This window comes from Alosa pseudoharengus, unplaced genomic scaffold (assembly GCF_046254945.1).
Source record: "Alosa pseudoharengus isolate Yale_2024_CS ecotype anadromous, Long Island Sound unplaced genomic scaffold, YU_APseudo_1.1 YU_APseudo_1.1_scf_8, whole genome shotgun sequence".
Classification (NCBI taxonomy): Eukaryota; Metazoa; Chordata; class Actinopteri; order Clupeiformes; family Clupeidae; genus Alosa; species Alosa pseudoharengus.
The window spans coordinates 12,633,895-12,653,280 of NW_027468870.1; the positions used below are offsets into that span (position 1 = coordinate 12,633,895).

The 19,386-nt window shown below is 46.7% G+C and overlaps 1 pseudogene; it reads right to left on the reverse strand.

Moving 5' to 3' along the window:
• LOC143112593 (rab proteins geranylgeranyltransferase component A 2-like) overlaps window positions 1-18,232 on the reverse strand; it is a 29,452-nt pseudogene extending 11,220 nt beyond the window's left edge.
• Window positions 18,233-19,386: the final 1,154 nt, after the last annotated feature.

Genomic DNA, 19,386 nt, shown 5'->3' on the forward strand with positions numbered 1-19,386 from the left:
CAATCCCCACTCCCAGGCAGAGGAGTTCCGCTGATTACCCTTCACATACCACACACTGCCCCCCGCCCTCCCCCGTCGCCCCACCCTGCACACCACACCACCACCAACCCCCTCAGATCCCAATGGCTGGCTGGGACCCCCATCTAAAGCAGCCGGTAATCCATCCTCTCACTAGCTTTCATTGTCTATATAGAAACACATGATGATTGAAGACAGGAAATAATACCACTGTTACCAAAAACAATGACGGTCATAAATAACACTGGAGGTTAATGATGGAATCATTATGTCGCAGGAGCGGAGCGAGGTGGAGCCATGACAGGAGCGATTGGGGGGTGGGGGGTGGGGTGCTGATTTGGGGGTCTTTTTGAAGGACAGCTAAGGCAGAGTCTGGGGACACTCCTGTCTGACCTACTGGCCTTCTATGACCACACAGTGAGACTAGCGTGTCTTGGGACAAAATTGTCTCATATGGAAGACCAGCCTGTTTAGTTGAGATGTGCGTTAAGAGTCCAAGCTGAAAACACAACAGTGAGTATATTCTTGATTATTTACTGTTATTTTTTTATCAACATGCATTAATTGTTTATATAAATTCATCTATTTTTTAAATATATAATTTAATATTTCAGTAAAATATGACCTTACAATTTTGTCCATTACTAGTAAGATTTACCATCAGTAATAAAGGGAACAATGCGTATTTGGTGGGATGAAAAGCTACTGTGATTCTGCAAGAAATCCACAGAGTGAGAATATGTGAACTACAAGCTAATAGTGAAAGTGTGAATGGACCCATACTTTACAGATGACACTTGGTCTACGTCAGGGGAAAAAGCCCTATGAAAGCTGAATGGACCAGTGATAATTTGTGCGTGCAAACTCCTTCTCAAGCTCCATGTCAGGACATTATTAATGTATAATGTCCATTGTGAAGAAGCTGTATTCCAGAAGTCTACCGAGTCATGCAGCCAAAAGTCAGCCGAGTTATGCACCAGCAGACACCCCCACCAGCAGACACACCCTTGTGAAAATTAATCGACTCACTACGTCATTTTGAACCATCAGGAAATATAGGGAAATAGAAACCAAATAGAAACCAAACTAAGTTTGGCTCTTTGGAAATAAAGGGGAATAGACACCAAATAGAAAGCAAACTAGGTTTGGCTCTTTAGTTTCAAATAGAAAACCAAACTGACTCAAGGAGGCACAAACAGTAACTGCTGTTATAGTTTTAAGACTAAACTAATTTGTACATTGGTCTAAAATGGGTCTTTTGAAAGTATATTGATTATATTAGAATCAATCCTCTACATCCAATCCGATGGATCTGATCCATCAGTGATGCACTTGATTTTGTGTTGGAGTGAGAACATAGAGAACATGGGGATAGCTGAGCAGACCTGTTCCCCAAACCACAGTCAGGCAGTTGGGAGGCGGAAGGAGGGGACTTACAGGTGCCAGGCACGCAGGTCATGGACGAGGAGGCCAACAGCACCACCTGCACACGGCCACTCGAGTCCTGTGGAGAGATAGAGAGATGGTCAACAGAGAGAGTTACAGAAAGGACATTCAAAGTTATTGGGATGCACCACACACACACACACACACACACACACACACACACACACACACACACACATCCATGTACGCGTACAAACATAACACATACAGTATTCTGCCTGCAACGTCAAAAATGGAGACATAAAAGGGTGACATTTAATGCAGATACAGGTAGAAAACAGCATGACCAGGCATGCATTCAGTGTACACACACACACACACACAAACACACACACACTTTCCTAATGAAGTATGTTGCACAATCCCAAAGCCTATTAGCCCAAGTCTGGATGTAGGCGATGGGATGACTCTAATCCTGTTACATGAAGCCTGAGGGTGTTTTCATAATGTCCTTTAAGCTGCGCCGTAGCTTTCTCCTCAAAAGCAAAGGCAAAAAAGGGAAACCACTCCTCTCTCTAATCGGATGGATTGACAGGCCAAAGTCAGTGGAAAAACACAGAAAGAAGAAAGTAGCGAGACGGACCAGGGTCCTGCACGCTCTGTGCCAAAGAGAGGAGGAGGAGATGAAGAGGGGTGGGGTATTAAAACTCCTGCGCCTCCATCTGTGCATGGCCACACACACACACACACACACACACACATACACGTATGCAAGCACACTGTCATTCCTACAGAGGGGCGGCTAATTAAAAATAGTCTGAATATTTAATGACGTTTTGTCACGCGGTCATGTAATATTCCATTTCCACACCGTGTCAAGACGCAGATATTAATTCGGGCTCTCGGCGCCTAATGAGCATAAATTACTCTAGATCCGACGACCCCCCACCCCACCCATGTCTCCAACCCCACCCCTCCTTCTCTTCCCTTCCTCTTGGTGTGAAATATTCACGTGTGAATTTGTGAGGGGCCTCTGACTGATTTGTTTCCCCAGACCAGAGCCTTTTCCACATGAGCCTCTCTGACACATTAGTCCACGAGATAAATCGGCCCAATCCAGTGTACTTCAGACTGACAGCCCTCTTTGACTAAGTGAGAAAAACTTGCACTTAAATCAGCCGACAAGAAGATAGCGTGTCAGTTACCAGGGGCGTTAGGGCTGCTTCAAAATGAACCCACCAAGTTTCAAATGAAATCGCAGCATCAGTAACATCCTACTCTTTTCATTCGACTGGTAACGTTAGCTTGTTGTCCTCTGCTTTGCGCTTACACACATACACACACACACACACATACATACACACAAACACACAAATAATTGACTTTATAGCATACAAACTGGCGAGCCCCTTGCGTTGAAATTACTGTAACGACATCTCAAATCAGCCCTGATGGTTTGTTGTTATACGGGGGCGGCCGAACCCCTTGGACACGTCCCAAGAATCCATACAAATGTGACAGGCGACACAGAGCAGGGGCATAAATAAAAATGAAAAAAAGAGAGAGAGTGAGAGACGTCATGCAAAACAAGTTGGGCAACAAAAGTGCATGGTCAGCAGGAGTGGCGTGCAGCCTTTTTATTGGCCAGAGAGACCGAGAGAGAGAGAGCGAGAGAGAGAGAGAGAGAGAGAGAGACCCCACAGGCTCTGACTAGATCTTTCTCTCTGGCTTTGAGATTGCTGGATGCGTAGGCTGCAACACAGCACAGTAAAGTGGAGTGGGTTGAGAGAGCAGAGGAGTGTATCTGCTGCTTTGTGTCAGAGGACTACATCGAAGCGTCTGTGATGAGTACCGCTATGGAGATGTGCCTGTGCAGGGAGAGAGGGATAGAGAAAGTCAGAAAGAGAGAGGGAGAGACAGGGTAGGAGTGAGAGAGGGAAATATTACAAAAGAAAGAGGGGGAAGTTTAGCAGACACTTACATCTATTTAAATAAATACAACATATGAATCCTTGACCACAAGCTACTCAATGTCAGAATAAAAAGGAAGGGGGACCTGCAGAAAAAGATCATAGAAGTGAATGGGATAATAAAGAGGTGACAGAGTCACCGAGGGAGAGAGAAAGAGAGATATAATCATCGGTGACAGGGACAGCAACAGCAAGGAGGAGAAGAGACAGTAAGGTCATGTCCACATTAACGATCACGGTCCACGTGATCGTTTTTCAAAAGTTTTGCTTCGACACTAGAACACTGAAACGCCATAGAAGTGTTTATTGTTGCCGGTGTCTGCAACCGCACATCATCGTGTCTGAAGCTCTTTGTTTCCCCTGTACAGACTACAATGTGAAAACCCGGACTTTTCAAATGTACCCACCTCAGAGATCGAGTTTTCGAAAAGTATCATTTTCAGTGTCAGTGTGTGTCATTTTAATGTGGACGGAAGGGCTAAATGGAGAATAATTATTTAGACTGACGCGGCCTAATGTGGACAGCACCTAAATGAGACAGACGGGGGGACATTCAGGAGGTGGGACACTGAGGGACAACAGAGAGAGGGATGATGGGAGGCCCAGTCAGATGCTAAGGCGGCCACGTTCCTCGGGCTGAGCAGGGAGGTAGTCGAGACGTTTAATAATCAGGGGTTATTGATGTTCTCTACTCATTCAAACTTTATTTGAAGGTTGTGCCAAGAATCCAATAAATAAGCCATGCCCTTGACAGGCTTGTGTTACACACCAGAAACTGCTGTCCTAGTAATAAATGGCTACTGTTAACTCCACACACAATGTATTTTCAAAATTCCTATCGCCACAAACCAGTGAAATGTCATTTCTCTTTCCTTCCTTCACTCCTTTCTTTCTTTCTTTTTAAAAAAATCTCTCTATGCATCTATTTATACTGATTGTTATTTTTCTAATGAGTGCTATTACTTTTGTCAAACAGCAATGTAATCATCTGAGGATCAACAACTGAAATTCTTGTGAGTTTATGGAACTGTTGCATGTCCACCCTGACAGTGACCTCAACACCTCCGGTCCTCCTCTGGTCCTCTTCTGTATTCTGACCCGTCCGGCCTGGCAGTCACTCTCTGCCCAGTCTGGTCGTAAACCCATCCGTCACGCTCTAACTGGGGTCAGCGTCGCAAATGTCAAGGTCTGCATCGACAGGGCTGAGGGTGGCTGAACCGGAGAGGAAGAACGAAAGAGCAGGAGAGAGAGAGAGAAACAGAGAGGGAGAAAGAGAGAGATGGAGAGAGAGAGAGATGGAGAGAACGAAAGCACTCGACAGCCACAGAGGCCATCACAGCTGACGTATCAGTGCCAGTCGTCAGCTTGTCACCGCAGCGTGGCATACCAACGCCCTTTGTCACGCCCTCGGATGAAACCAAATCCAGACACTGGACCAGCAGCTCAATGGCGAAATATCAGCTCTCCACTCTCCCAAAGACCTCTCACGCTGAGTAGGGTGATTTGACAAGACTTTGGTGTATTCGTTTTTTTTGGTATCTTAATTTAATGAAACTTCACTGCTTACTTTATCATGGGCAGTTACCTAGTTTTCAAAACACTTTAATAGTCCATTATGTAATAGTCAACTAATCATCTGCAGCTAATAAACATTCAAAATTCAGAACAATCACCTCAGTACTACCTTTCCACTAAAACTGAACCAAGTGTAATCGTAGCCTTCCCACAACTCCAAATCTAAAGACATTAGTGTGCCTTATTGAAAACAAATTCATGTTATAACATACCCTGAAAATGTTTACAATGGCTGACTAAAACAAAAGTAGCTTTTTTATAAAATAAGTTACCTGGGACAGACATTAATTAAAATGGACAATTTCTGCAGCAATTGCTTATACCTGCAGCCGTGCAGTAGTTGAATCATTTACCTGTCATCTGGGCTCCTCCACTTCTCCCTCATGTATCCATCCTACAACACAGAATGATTAAAGCTGATTCGCTGGCCTTCGGTGTCAATCACAGCCTTGCACCTGCACAGAGTGGAGGAGAGTGAGGCAGAGGGAGTGGGAGGCAGAGCGGTCTCACATGAGGTGACCTTGTGAACGGTCCTCGGCTGTCTCACGCTCAGGGTGGGTCAAAGACAACAGAGCACCAAACGTGGCCCTTAAATCAACAAAAGAGGCAAGCACATATTTCCTTCAGCCATCCTCAACCCCCCAATGGCCACACACACACACACACACACAAACACACACGCACACAAATACACAAACACAAACCCTGTCCAGCTGTGTCAGCTGGGAGAGAGCAGGTGACAGTCTGGGAGTTTGGCAAAAGGGTTCATCTGCCACTCTCTTCCCCCCCTGGACACGCCAGGGTGACCTTCGCACAGACTACCTCCTCAGGTACCATGAAAAAGAGGAGGAGAAAAGAGAAGAAGAAGAGGAGGAGTAGGATAAGGAAGAAAAAAAATGAAAGAGAGCGAATGGTGGAGAAAATCTGTCTGCTTGTTATGTCAAGAGTTATAAATGTGCTTTATAGGGCTCATTATCCAAACTAATGGAGTTGGGGTGACATCCTTGAAATGGACTTTCACAACACAATAAAGGAGAGGAGGGGTGGGGTGATGATGGGGCGGAGGGGGGTGGTGGGGGGCTCCACCACGAATGGTGCGGCTGCCGACACTCTGCCTTGCCCCTCTGATCAGGCATGAGGGCCTTCCAGTCCTCCTCAACCTCAGCACAATCGACAGCGGAACGGACTGTTTATGTAAATGAAGATTTATTTACTGCAAGGGGGGCCAGGCAAGGGGAGCTGACGTCCGCAATCAATCCCGTGCCAATGGAGTGGGATGGGACAGACACACACAGACACACACACACACACACACGGACACACACACACAAAACCCTGACAGCTGGAGTCAAGTGAAAACCTTAGACAAACTCACACATAAAAGATTATAAACTCTTACTAGATGGTAATTCTGTAAAGAGAGCACCAACTGTAAAAGATTTTCAATGAATGTCTTTATTTCAATTAGACAGTTTCAAATGTGCTGGGTGGCAAGATTTGAATTACTTAAATATTACACATACATCCATTTCTGTCAAATACTGTTTTATAATTAATTCACAGAATCCAAAATGAGATTCATGTAGCTACATTTGCATACACCTACATATGTTTTCAGTTGAAAGTGAGCTCTTCAGCATAACACATTTATTTGTTGTCTTCTTTCAAAGACTACTTCTCTCTGCATGCTTTTTAATTTACCAATCCAATTATGTCAAGAACGTTGTGGTGTAATGGTTACCTTTCAAAAACATCCCCCAACCATTTCATATTATATAAACTTGATTACAATGTATTTTTCTGAACTTTGACCTTGAATTTCCCCTGGGGATCAATAAAGTATCTATCTATCTATCTATCTATCTATCTATCTATCTATCTATCTATCTATCTATCAGAATTAAAGTTATTTGCTGCATATTTTCCTTGGCAAAACAAAACTGACACTATTTCCTTATACTTCCTCTTCAGAAAGCAAAGTTCTGCCTGTCAACATACATAAGCTCCCCAAACACTGATATAGTGTTAATGGACGCCATTCCCTGACACTCAAGGCCAGAGGCGAACTGCACAGACCATAACAACAGTTCATAAACAGTGTTCATAAACTGGGCCGGCAGCCGGACTCTGGGCCAATCAGCATGGCAACCTTGCACCCCAACGATGCGCCGTTTCAAACACTCTTGACTTTTACGCTCTGCCGAGCCGGCGTCCAAAGTTTCCCCCGCGCAAGCCGACCGTGACGCCAAGCCAGCGCAAACAGCCACTTCGCAGGGCCACCAGAGCGCCACTCGAGACCTTAGTTTAGTCAGGTGATTTATTCGCTCCTGAAAGCTCTGACTGGAAAAATAAACCTCGGGCCCTCGACAGATATAGCACCTTGTGTGTAAACGAAAATTCATGTGCCCAGGAACATTTGAATCAACACATTTTCACTTTCGCATTAGCTCAGTTTTGTTCCAGGCACAAAAGGGTCGGGAGAGATTGGAGATTGCATCGTGCAAAAACAAATCGGCACAGACAAAACGGATCGCCGTAGCCTGTTGACACGGTGACAGATTGAATGGTGGGACAAATGATTGCCGACGCTCGTTGGGGGCGGGCGTCGTGGCAACGAGTCGGGTGGCAGAGACCCACCTCCACACAGCCCGGGAGTGGCAGGTGGGCTCCACAGGCCCATAATCCACCACTGCATTATTCATCTCTCTCTACCCTTTTCAGCTTTATGTATGTAATAAGAAGAGACATAGGAAGGTAATTTATGACACGGGGGAAATTAAAATCATTGTTCAGCCTGCCAGACACCTTGCCAGCCATTTTTTCCCCCCTTTTCTTTTTTCATTTTTTTTTTTCTTTTCACCTTCGCAAAACTTTTTTTTCCTGCGGATGATGTATGACGGTAGCCTCGAACGGCGGCACGGCGTGCGCACGGACTGCGGCGCTCCTCTCCCGAGGTGCTTTATGGACTGCGGGCCAAAGCCGACTGACATCGCCATCTGGCCCTTCGCCAGCCTCCACCTGACCCTTGCGATGCGACGCGCTGCACAGCTCGGCTCACAGTACCAGCCAGCCACAGCTTGGGCCGCATCCAGGGCCTGGGACTCTGAGGGAGTCTTGAAAAAGTTGGACAGAAGTGCCTCAGTTCCGCTGTTTCACACCTTCCCTGCTCGTCAGCTGGTGATGATTTGCTGTGGCTGTTCATTCTTGAATTTGAACCAAACTTTTTTTTACTTTACAAACCTAAAGCAGAAAAATAAGGAAAATTCATCTCTCTACAGACACCCTGAAGACAAACCAAAGAGACAAAGCAGTGACCTTGCCCAATTCTGGAAAAAAAGAAGAAAAAAGTCTCGCTTAACGAGTCTTTGGCCTTCCCCTTTTTTTTTGCGAAAGAAAGGAACCAATTTCCTCGAGAGGGATGCGCTATCAAAGGGAACCGTGGCTTACCAGGACGGGAGAGGCGTCCCAGTAGGCACCAGCATCTCCCCCGGCAGAGCTCCCTCATCAGAGGGTTACCCTGCGCAAGGGGCTGGGAACCACAATCTGCGGGCGCCTGGTCTGCACTCTAGCACGCTAATAGCAGCTACCTCCATGCCTCCGTTCCACCTTGCTACTGAAGCGATACCAACCCCAAGGGTCACCCACCACCTAGATGAAAGAATCTCACTGTATCGCCCGGAAAAAAGAAAAGAAGGGAGGGAAGAGAAGGAGGGGAAAAATGGGAAGAGCGAAGAAAAAAAAAATCTAATCTAACCTAGTTTATGACAACAATCCACCTTTGAAACTCATTAAAGGGCTTTCTGCTCGGGCCCTGACGCGCATTATCAGCTCAGATTAATCAGCAGAGACTGGAGATGAACTCTCATTTTTTAAGGAGCTGTAACAGAGGGCTTTTTTGTCTTCAGATGAAAATCAATTAGTGGAGGTAAGGCCACGAGGAAAAAGCCGCATCACTCATCAGCGGCCCGAGTGGCAAGGGCCTGTGATTTGTCTTCCGAGCTCCGCTGCTTCAGGGGGGCTGAGACTCGCGCCCGTCTCCGAGAAAATTAATTTTCTCAACAGAAATCTGTGCGCCCGAACCGAACCCCCCCCCCTCCCGTCTTTTTTTCACCCCCTTTTTTCTTCTTTTCTTCTCTTCACCGCTGTCTTGTTTTGGAGGGGCCGGCGTACACAAATGACTTTCCAACAGAGCGCTCTCCCCTGTGTGTGTTCTCATTGGACAGATGGACTTAAAGGGTACTTAACGGGAGAAGAGGACCACTTCTCTCCACTCCTACACAAGCGAGTTCTTTGTTTTGAGCTCTGCTGTCCTCACCATGTTTTGTTCTGTTGCTTGTTGGAAAGTAATGAGTTTTAGCGAACGATACAATTAAGATAGATCCTACGGTCATTCACCTGCTAGTTTCTTTGTCCATGACCAAACACTGGACAGAGTGGCGAAGGCAGTAGGTCTCTCCATACCCGGCGCACATCCTGCATAGAAACACACAAACACACTCCCAAAACTCTCACATTTGGTTTGTGCACTGAACTCCCTACCCCTAATAGCATTAATTAAATCTGATAGCTTGACATTAAGGGTAGGGGTGGGGGGGGGGGGGGTGTGTGTGTGCAATCACACCTTGTCACCATCTCCCCTCAAAAAAAAGGACACACAAACGTTGACTCATCTGACACTGTGAAAATACCACAGCTGTGAACAGCACAGTTGTTGTTTTTTAACCCCTGCTTCCTTTCGCGTCGAGAAAAGGATTCACTTCACAGTCTATGGGAGGGTGAAGGGGTGACTGCAGGCTGAGGGACTTCTGGAGGGTAAGGTGAGCGGCTGACTGAGGCTGCAGGGGGGACTTTGCAGGGAGAGAGACATTTTGGCACAGGGCACTCCGCCATCACCTTCAGCTGCATGGGACACTGCTGAAGGTCTCCAGAGCCAACTCCTGAGAGGACCTCGTATAGTCTCTCGGCGGCCCATGAAACAGTGTGTGTGTGTGTGTGCATAGGGTTTTTTTTTGCCTTTGTTCGCCCAGAGCGTATAGAGATTATCTCTTATGTGGTCTTTATAAAGAAGTGTTGGGTCGCTGTCAAGCCGAGATGAATACATGAGAGCTACAGCGAGATCGGGCCTTGCGAGAGCCGATGGTGAGATAAGAGCCAGTGAAAGAACAGAGAGCCGGTGAGCGCTTCCTCCTCTGCTCCTTTTATACTCCCTCCTCCTCCTCCTCCTCCACCTCCTCCTGCTGCTGCTCTCTTTCTCTTACAGGAGGTTCTACCTGCACATGCCCCTTACAGATTAATTTTGAGACATGGCATCTTAATAAAGCTCAAGAGGGAACAAAAAACAGCCCTGAAGAAGACGGGGGGGAGGGGAGGGGGGGGGCACTAGAGGCAGTCATCCAGACCCATCTCACCATCCTGCCACCACAAAACCCCATTGAGATGTGCTCAGAGAGAGAGAGAGAGAGAGAGAGAGAGAGAGAGAGAGAGAGAGGGGCAGAGAGAGAGTCCTTTGATGTCATTAACCCCAACTGACAGACGTTTAAGCTGATATTACTCTAATTAACTCACGGCTGTCTGTGGCAATGATGCCTTCGGTGGCCGGCAAAACGCACCCTGTCGAAGCAGGGGGCCCCCGTTGGCACGCCGACGTCCCCTCGCTCTAACCCCCAGCTGCCCACACCCTCACCACTGCTGTCGCCCAGCCCACCCTACCCCACCTTCCCTTGCCCCGGCGACATCACTTGGCGTTCCGGCTAAATTAACAGTTGTGAAAATGCGCTACCCCCGCGCGCCGGGACCCAGTGTTCCTTATGGGCCCTAAATGGCATTTCAGCTCCTATCAAGGCAAGAATCAGGGGACGTGATTTTTTAATACGGTGGCAAAACAATGGGGGCCATTAATAGCCCAACTCCGTGACAGCAGCGCTCAGCAATGATTTATGAGTTTGTGTATAATTTGATTATGCTATTAATTCCACTGATTACAGCGGCAGCTAGTGTGGAGAAGGTCACATCCAAAATAAATCTCCGACACAACTCCACCCCCATACCCCCCCCCCCAAACACCATTCTATATGCCCCCCCCAACCCCCCCCCCCCACACACACCAACCAACACACACACACACCAGGCACTCTCTCTGCTCCACAAAACAACTGCCTCCAACTAGTTACCTCTGTAATTAAAAGCTACTGTAAGAAGAAGCAAAAATAAGCTGCAGGCACTGCCAGCTCAATCTCTGACCGGGCTAAAATAAATAGAAAAATGCCTTATAAGGATGGCAGTAGATGTAATGTTTTTTTTTCACGGCCTACTCCTTTCATCATCTCATCAACAATCTAATAACTGAGCGGAGGGGGCGAAATGCCTTGACTGGATCACAGGGCTTGATGTCCTCAAAGGCGTTCCTTTCATACTGAAGACACAATTAATTCAGGACCACAGATAGCATCGCAGCCTGGAACAGATAGAGTTCTGATCTGCCACAATGTCTTGTGGAATTCCATTTGTGGTATTGCCTCCTTGGTTTCAAATCATTACACCACATCACTGGCCCTAGAAGAAGGGTGAGTCCATTCACCTGTTCAGGAGAAGCTCCTGTGATCAAAGATTACAAGGATACAATGGTTCACTAATACCACCATCAAATACAGACTCCAGATGGTTCTAAACAATTACCAATTTATGGTCACTTGAGATGTTTGAGTTCTGAAACAGTATCACATTACATGAGATGTATAACCAGAGAGATTCCATTAAATAACCCGATCAAACCATAGACAGTAATTTCTAATGACATTTAGCAGTTAAGACCCTAATCTTCTGAATAACTCCTCTTATAAAAACAGCATCAACATGGCTAAACAAACCAAGGTGTGGCGCAACACAGTAACCTGAAGACTTCTGTGTTTGATGTTAATGTAACTGTGGTGGTGCAGTAGAGGGGCCTACAGGCACATCCAGGGCAAGCTTCAAAGAAAATGGCCGCCCACTGTCGGCAGGGCGTCCGGGATAAATTCATCGACCGTCCGGGTGGTGCTAAACAAACAAAATTACCACGCCGGTTCGGCCGACCACTTACCTGTCAAGTTCATTGCCGGCAAATTTGCCTGTAATCTCCAGAAGCTGGGTGGCAGAGTGGGGGGCTAATGGTTGGCCAATAATTAAAAGAAAACAAAGCGTCACACCGCCTGGCGAGCTCCACTGCAGAAAATTAAATCCTGTTGGATCCGAATAAATTAGATGTTTATTGCTCCCATGAAGTGTTGGAGGGGAGAGAGAGAGAGAGAGAGAGAGAGAGAGAGAAATAGAGAGGGAGAGAGGGAAAGAGAGTGAGAGAGACGATATAGAGGAAATATGATCTGAGAATGAGTGCTGCAGAAAGACAATCATCCTCACTAATTAATGCATTTCCTCGTCCTTCAGTTTGACTGCCGCCTGATTGAAGCGCTGCGATACAGCATGCAAATCAAAGGCTTGTAATGGCCGGAGATGCTAGACTATTTTTTACTCCAGAAGCGCGTGGGGGTTTGGGGGGGGGGGGGGGGCAGTAAACAGCTCAAACCAAACCTCATCATCCCATCTCAAGCCTTACAGAAGCATAACCAAAGAGCTGTTGGGTGGCTGGGGGTGCCAGAGAAGACGAAAGCCACAGAGCCAGGAGCGCCCAAAGGTTATTTAGAAATTAAAACGAGCCTTTCCCATCAAAAAAAACTTGAGGAATAACGCGGGCGAGGACAGCAAAGCATTTCATCACTTTATTAGCAGCGCTGCTCGGTGATCTGTGAATAACCCGGGAGAGAGCGGCGGTGGCGGCATTATTGAGTTTGCGCCGCCATCTATCCATCCATCAGCTGCGAGCAGGTATCAGCGTGATGGATGGGCCCGCCTCTGCGCCACCTTCCAACCCTCGACACTCCCGCTCGCACGCCCGCGCACCCTCCCTCTCGCTCTGGACTTTTGTCTCTTCATCCCCCCGTCGTCCCAGCGTGTTGTCATCTGCACCTCCCAGGTGTTTTATTCGGAGCTCTCCGTAATCTTCACACTTCCCTTGCGTACATTTTGCACCTTCCCCTTGTTAATTTCATCGGCTCATTTATACTCTTTCTCCATCTCCCTTTGTGTCTCTCCATTCGTAACTATGTTGGGTTAGTCTACCACAATTTTTTCCATTCCTCTATTAGCATTAACTAGCTTAACATTTGCCTCAAATCAAAACAGCCTACTGTTTAAACCGGACTCTGTGGACCTACTAGTGTGGAAGCAAATACATAGGCACAAAGCTTCTGTGCTCTTTGCCCCAAAGAATATGCTGTTCTCCCAGTCTCAGAAAATAAAAGAATATCAATTAGAGGCTCAGAGCCTGCTTTGTTTTTGTTTTGTTTTGTTTTCTCTTTTGCGTTAACCCTGCAGTTGACGGACAGCTTGCAGATGGGACCATGCATCGGTGGCTTACCTTGCTTATCTGCCTGTCAGCGAGGGTGATTAGAGGAAAACGGGTGCAAATCAAAAATGCTAATGACCACATCTCCACAAGGAGGGGCTCTATTAGCATTCGAGAACCAGAAACCAATTCAATCTAATAAGAGCTCTCTTATAGGGCCGAGTCTGAACATAAACATAACAAACCTAAGCCGTTCCATCAGGGATCATCTAGGATTGAGATGTTCAAATCTCTTAACCTTAGTCATTGTAAAATGAAAGGCCACTATCAAGTCATCTTTTAGAGCATCAACAGTGGCCCTTTATAAACACATACACACACACACACACACACACACACACACACACACAAAACAGCAGGATGACAGTCGACCGATGAGCAATTCAGTGGTGTGAATGATTCCTTAAAAGCCTGCGTCTACAAATCCCCACAAACAAGCCAGGCCAGGCGGTGCCAAACCTATGCCACACAAGGTTCCTCCGAAATGTGTGGGATCTGTTTGGCCATCTGTGCAACCCTGTGCGCTCCTGTGCTTCTGGGGAGCCTGGAGGACGCGCAGCACTGCACCTCTCACTTGGAGCACCAGCGGCCTGCTCTGGGGACGGGCAGCATCAGCGTCAGCACCACCAGCAGCAGCAGTGGGGGAAGCTGGGACACAGGCTGGGGATGGGGAACCGAGGGGGGGGGGTGTTCAGTCATCTGTGCAGCTGTGGTCCTCAACCCTTGGGGGAGATGTTCTCTGTTTCACTGGCTCCGAGCCATCCCTGGCCTCTCTCTCTCTAAAGCCCCATCCACAGCCTCAGGCATCCCGGCAGCTCGACAGACAGGCATGCAGGCAGGTATTCTGTGAGAGAGGGTGGGGGGGGGGGCGATGCTGGGCCTGTGCTGCGCTGTCCCGCCGCCCCGCTTGCCTCTAAGTGCTTCAGTTTCACAGTCCCTCGTCCCACAGGGCCTGCAAGTGCTAAAAGCAGCCATTCAGAACCCAACTGAGCGCTGCAATCATCCCGAGGCCCCCACTAGCCCCACCTCCCCCGTCCCCCTGTTGCCTGCTCCCACCACCAGCCTGAAAAAAGCTCTACAAGCTCCACAGGCTGCTTGTCCAGTATGTATCACACACATACATACAAGCACAACCAAATGTCATTTCAGTGTTGCCGCCATCGTAAATTGGTTGTCCACTTCAAATGGTGTGTGTCTTGCACACGTCACCATTGGTACAATTTCATATAGTCTTTGCCGAGAGAAAACTCCCTTGAGTGGTTTACAATCCACATTACCAAGCTGTCAAAAATTCACTGCGGCTAAGCTGAACTAGTAATGAACTGAACATCAGCAAAATGTTCTTGTTTGTGAACATTCATAAAACCATACAAACATGAAAAAAGAAAACACGTGAAAGAGAGGCAAGTCCAAATAGAGCTTTGCTAAGAGGCACATTACAGCAGCATTGACAGTGAAATACCTACAATCAATTGAAATGTCTACAATCAACCTTCCCCTGGGGAACGCCTCAATTTTTCTCTCCGCGAATAACACCTCCTCTCGTAGTCGTTTTGCCAGGCATTTGGAAATAATAAAGCAGTTAAGCGTCGAGCCACTTACAGGCTCAGGAGACTTCTTACAGCCAATTTACAACGACGGGAGATATCTCCCAGAGCAAATGTCAAGCTGTCTCACCTGCAGAAGCACTGTGGGATCTCCCCCTGGGCATGCAAGGGGAACAGGAAGGGCATGTTGCCATAGCGACCCAGGCAGCGCAGCGACCCGGGAAGTGCTGCGCCGGCCCAGAGGCAGTCCTCGGTGAGGGTCTTCAGTGTCACCATGGCGATACTGTGAAGCAGGATGTGCTTTAGGTTCTCGGTGAGCTTTCTTGGCCCGGAGAAATTCCCCTTAGGGCTTCTGGGAGAAGTCTGAGGGAAGACAGACGGATGTGACCGGTACTGAACATGAGGAGGGGTCCCAACAGAATAGCATGGAGTGCCTCTCAACTGTGACATTTCTATTTGGCACATTACGGTGAGATGGCTTATCAGATTGCTAAAAAAAGACAATGCATAATATTCTATGATCTGCAAGTCCAGCACTACAAGTCCTTAAAATCAGTACACAACTTCCTTTCTGCAACGTGATGAAGAGAACAATCCTTCAAAATCAAAATTTGTTGGGCGGCCACAAATCTTCTACTATCACCAACTACATGTACGATAGTATGAGTTAACCAGTGTGTAAGGGGAGAGGTGAGAGAGAAGCCCAGGGGTGCGTGTGGCTCCCAGGCAGAGAAGCTGAGTCCTGGGAGCTGCGCTGCTGCTGCTGTGGCTGCAAGGAGGGGCTAGTGTGGTGCTGGAGCTCACGGGTCATACCCTGGAACTCCTCTGGGTGCTGCTCAAAGTCCAGGCAAAGGGTGAGGGACTTCACCAGCGCACGCTTCTCCATCACCGGCAGCAGCTTACTGCCAAACACACACGTCGGCCCGAGAACACGCCACCTGGAGGGAGGAAAGAGTGTGTGTGTGTGTGTGTGGGGGGGGGGGGGGGGGGGGTGGGTGGGTTGAGAAGAGGACAGAGGAAAAAATAAATAGTGGGAAAATGGACAAAGAAGGAGAAAGAGAGAGAGAGGGAATGGAAAATGAGAATGTGAACGGAAAGAGAGATTAAGTGAGATGGATAGAGAGAGTTACGAGACAGAAGCAGATTGCAGAGCAGATGATCTGCAAAAGGAGAGGAGGGTGTAGGGAGAGTGGAAGTAAGTGAGTGTGTTTGCACATGTATCTGACGCAGAGGAAAATGCTATCCATTACATGAGTCACACACTCACCCGCCAGCTTTCAGTGAAGGGATTAACTGAAATTATAAATGAATTTATATTTGAAAACAAATAGATTTTCATTTAGACGTTCATTTGATTTCATTACACTACTCTTTGTGTTATTTAATTAAGGAAAGAAAAAGATCCTGTAATAATCAGACGCAAACAGGAAGTCTGAAGAACTCTTAACGCACCATGAGGGTGAGACACTGCCATGGCAATACCGTAATCATTTTATTCTAGTCCAACACAGGGATTCAGGTCTTACCCAGTTAATGGCATTACACAACAGGAGTTTGATCAGGCTGCCCCTGGATCATCAGCTGTGGTGGGAAGCACATGACAGGTGAGGGGTCATTAGGGTCACTATGCAGTCTCTGGTCTCTGTCTGGACTGGATCAATCCAAGTTCAACAAAAGACGTAAGCTTTTCTCCATGGTAGAAAAAAAAAAAAACTGATGTTGGTCAGAATTTGTAAAGATGAATCAAATGAATATTTCTACATTTATTAAAACAAATGTTAACTAATAGCACAGGGAAAGTATATATGTATTTATTTGTGCTTCCTGGGCCTGGAGGATTCTAGCAATGCTAGGGCACAGTCTTTGCAGCTAAGCACTCAAAAGACTTGAAAATAAAAGTCAGTGGACATCAATGCAATAATTGAAATAAATGAATTAACTTTTTAAAATACATAATCACTAGAATCTATTTTTAAATAAATAATCACCATGTAGTGTGGGCAGCATTTGTTGGCAGTAAGACAGACAGGGAGAAAAAACAGGGAAAAGTGTACGCCCAGAAATATCCAGAAAAGAATTTGTGGACTTCACAGATGTCGCTTCAATCTAAAGAGATGGTTGAGACCAGCTTATTCATTTCTGGTGATAACCACTACTTACATTGAAGCTTGTCCATTTTTTCCCAAGAAGGCAATGCTGGCTACTGCACCTTCACATATATAATTTTCTTCCTCCTTGACAACTCGTCATTACTGATCATGGGTTGCACATCTGCTTGCTAAAAGTTTTGTCCCTGACAGAGTTTGTACTAAAAATCACTTAAAACAGACAGCCTGAACACCTGCACCAACCTCATACAGCAGGTCAATATTGGACCTTTGTCTCTCCTTCATCAGGTCAGTGTAGGTCATCTTCTTCACCTCCACAGGATTAGATGAGCCGTCAGCATACACATAGGCTGAGCTTGTTTGTCCTCTGTGCCCTCTGATTGGTTGGCATCCTGAGAGACTCCTGCCTGCTAACCCTCCTGGGATGTTCCTCCCTCTGTACACCCCTGCTGGCCCTGCCACTTAAAAGGGGGCTGGGGGGGGGGGGGGTCATGGCTTCCTCGGTGATCTCCAGACTAGTGTCCCCCTCCCCCCGTGTCTGCGTCAGGTGCTCTGGGGTGAGGGGATGTGTGGGTGACGATGGTGCTGCTGCCTCCTCCTGCTCCCCTGTCATCTCCTCCTCAGTCTCTGTAGGTTAGCTTAGCACAACACAACAGTCATGGAGCATGAGCACGGCATGATGCCAACTTGTAACCTTGACATTCAGGAGGTTTACAATAGCATACAAAATAGACATGCAGCTATCTAAAAGTAGCATGTTATAAACAGCTTGACAAGGAAGTCAGATGTACATTTACTCAAATACCTGCCATCGTTATAGACCACCTGGTGCACTTTTTGATAATTCTTGTCAAGTATGACACCATGTTGTAAGTAGTAGGTCCCATTCATCACATACTCCAAACATTCAGCTGGACAGTCAGTGGCATTTTCACATTCTTCGGTTCTGTCTCTGGGGTGTTGTATCCGTACCTATACTTTTTTACTCTGTTTCTTGACGTGCTAAGAATGAAATCAGCCTTTAGCTCCATGCAGTTCTGTACACCACATGTTAACATATTATATCAAAACATTCTTGGAATTGATTTTAACTACCTGTGTGGCATATGACCTGGTATAGCAGAGGGCCTTGAGGTTGGTGATGAAAGAGACTGTGTTGATGGGCACTACCACCTCTCCATCCTCCATCTTGCTCCTCCACTCCGCCTCTTTTCTCTTCTCTCTGACTCTCCCTCCATCCCTACACACACACACACACACACACACACACACACACACACAAATATACACACACACAAACATAAAAACAGGCATTCCCCTGACAATTAGTGTTGGGGGAGAGTACAGTGGTGATGTGCTCAGAAACATACCATTAATCTCCACACCATAACATTATTTTCCTTTTGGTTGTTTTCAAGGATACAGCTAACAGCACCCAAAAAGTTGGTACATATAGCTCCTAATTTATTTCTGACAAACATGCCAGGCCCTTATAAATCTCTGGGTTTTTAAATAGAGACCCTGCACACTCACTTTATATTCCTCAATCCAGGACAGCAGGCCGTTGAAGTTGAAACTGGCCCAGTTACCAGCATAGTACTTCCTCCTGAAAACATCACAACTGTGATAAATTCGACCATTAACAAATCCGTTGAACACATGGCATCAAACACACAATGAAGCTTTTTTGATTTCACAGATGGTCGATAAAGAATGGTAGAGGCTTGCAGTTACTGCTTAGCTACAGTCATCATTGCCCACGCAGGAGTTGAAGACGAATCAAGCTAAACCAGAGACGAAACAGCTTTTTTACTAAACAACACAATTTACTAAACCAGAATAAGGTGAAGTTAACCCTTAGTAGCCTAATGCTTTAAAAGCAACACCAGGGAAGAGTAAAGAGAACTAGAATGAAGCTCTAAAGTAGACAGTGAAACGACTCGTGACATTTATAACTTACCAGTCCAGATGAAGAACCCCCTGTCCCACCCTGGAATGGGCATACGCAATGACCGACTCGGTGAGGCCTAAAAAATCATGGCAGACAGGGTTGCATTGTGACCATCACTGCTTGCCATAGAGCACAACCATCAACCATCCCACTCCCCGACCTTTCACCCGGCGGAGACGCATTATTCAATTTGCAAAACTGCCGCCCGTTTCAACCCTATCCTGCTACATTGTCGAGCTCTCCTCTTGAACCTTGTACGGCATTATCATTCCATTTGCACAATTGGATGGCCATTGCCATTTGTTTGATTCAAGTGATTCTATATTTGCTGTAGCTGCTTGTGTGTGTGTGTTTTTTTTTCTGTTCAGCTAAAAGCACTTAGGGACAGAGT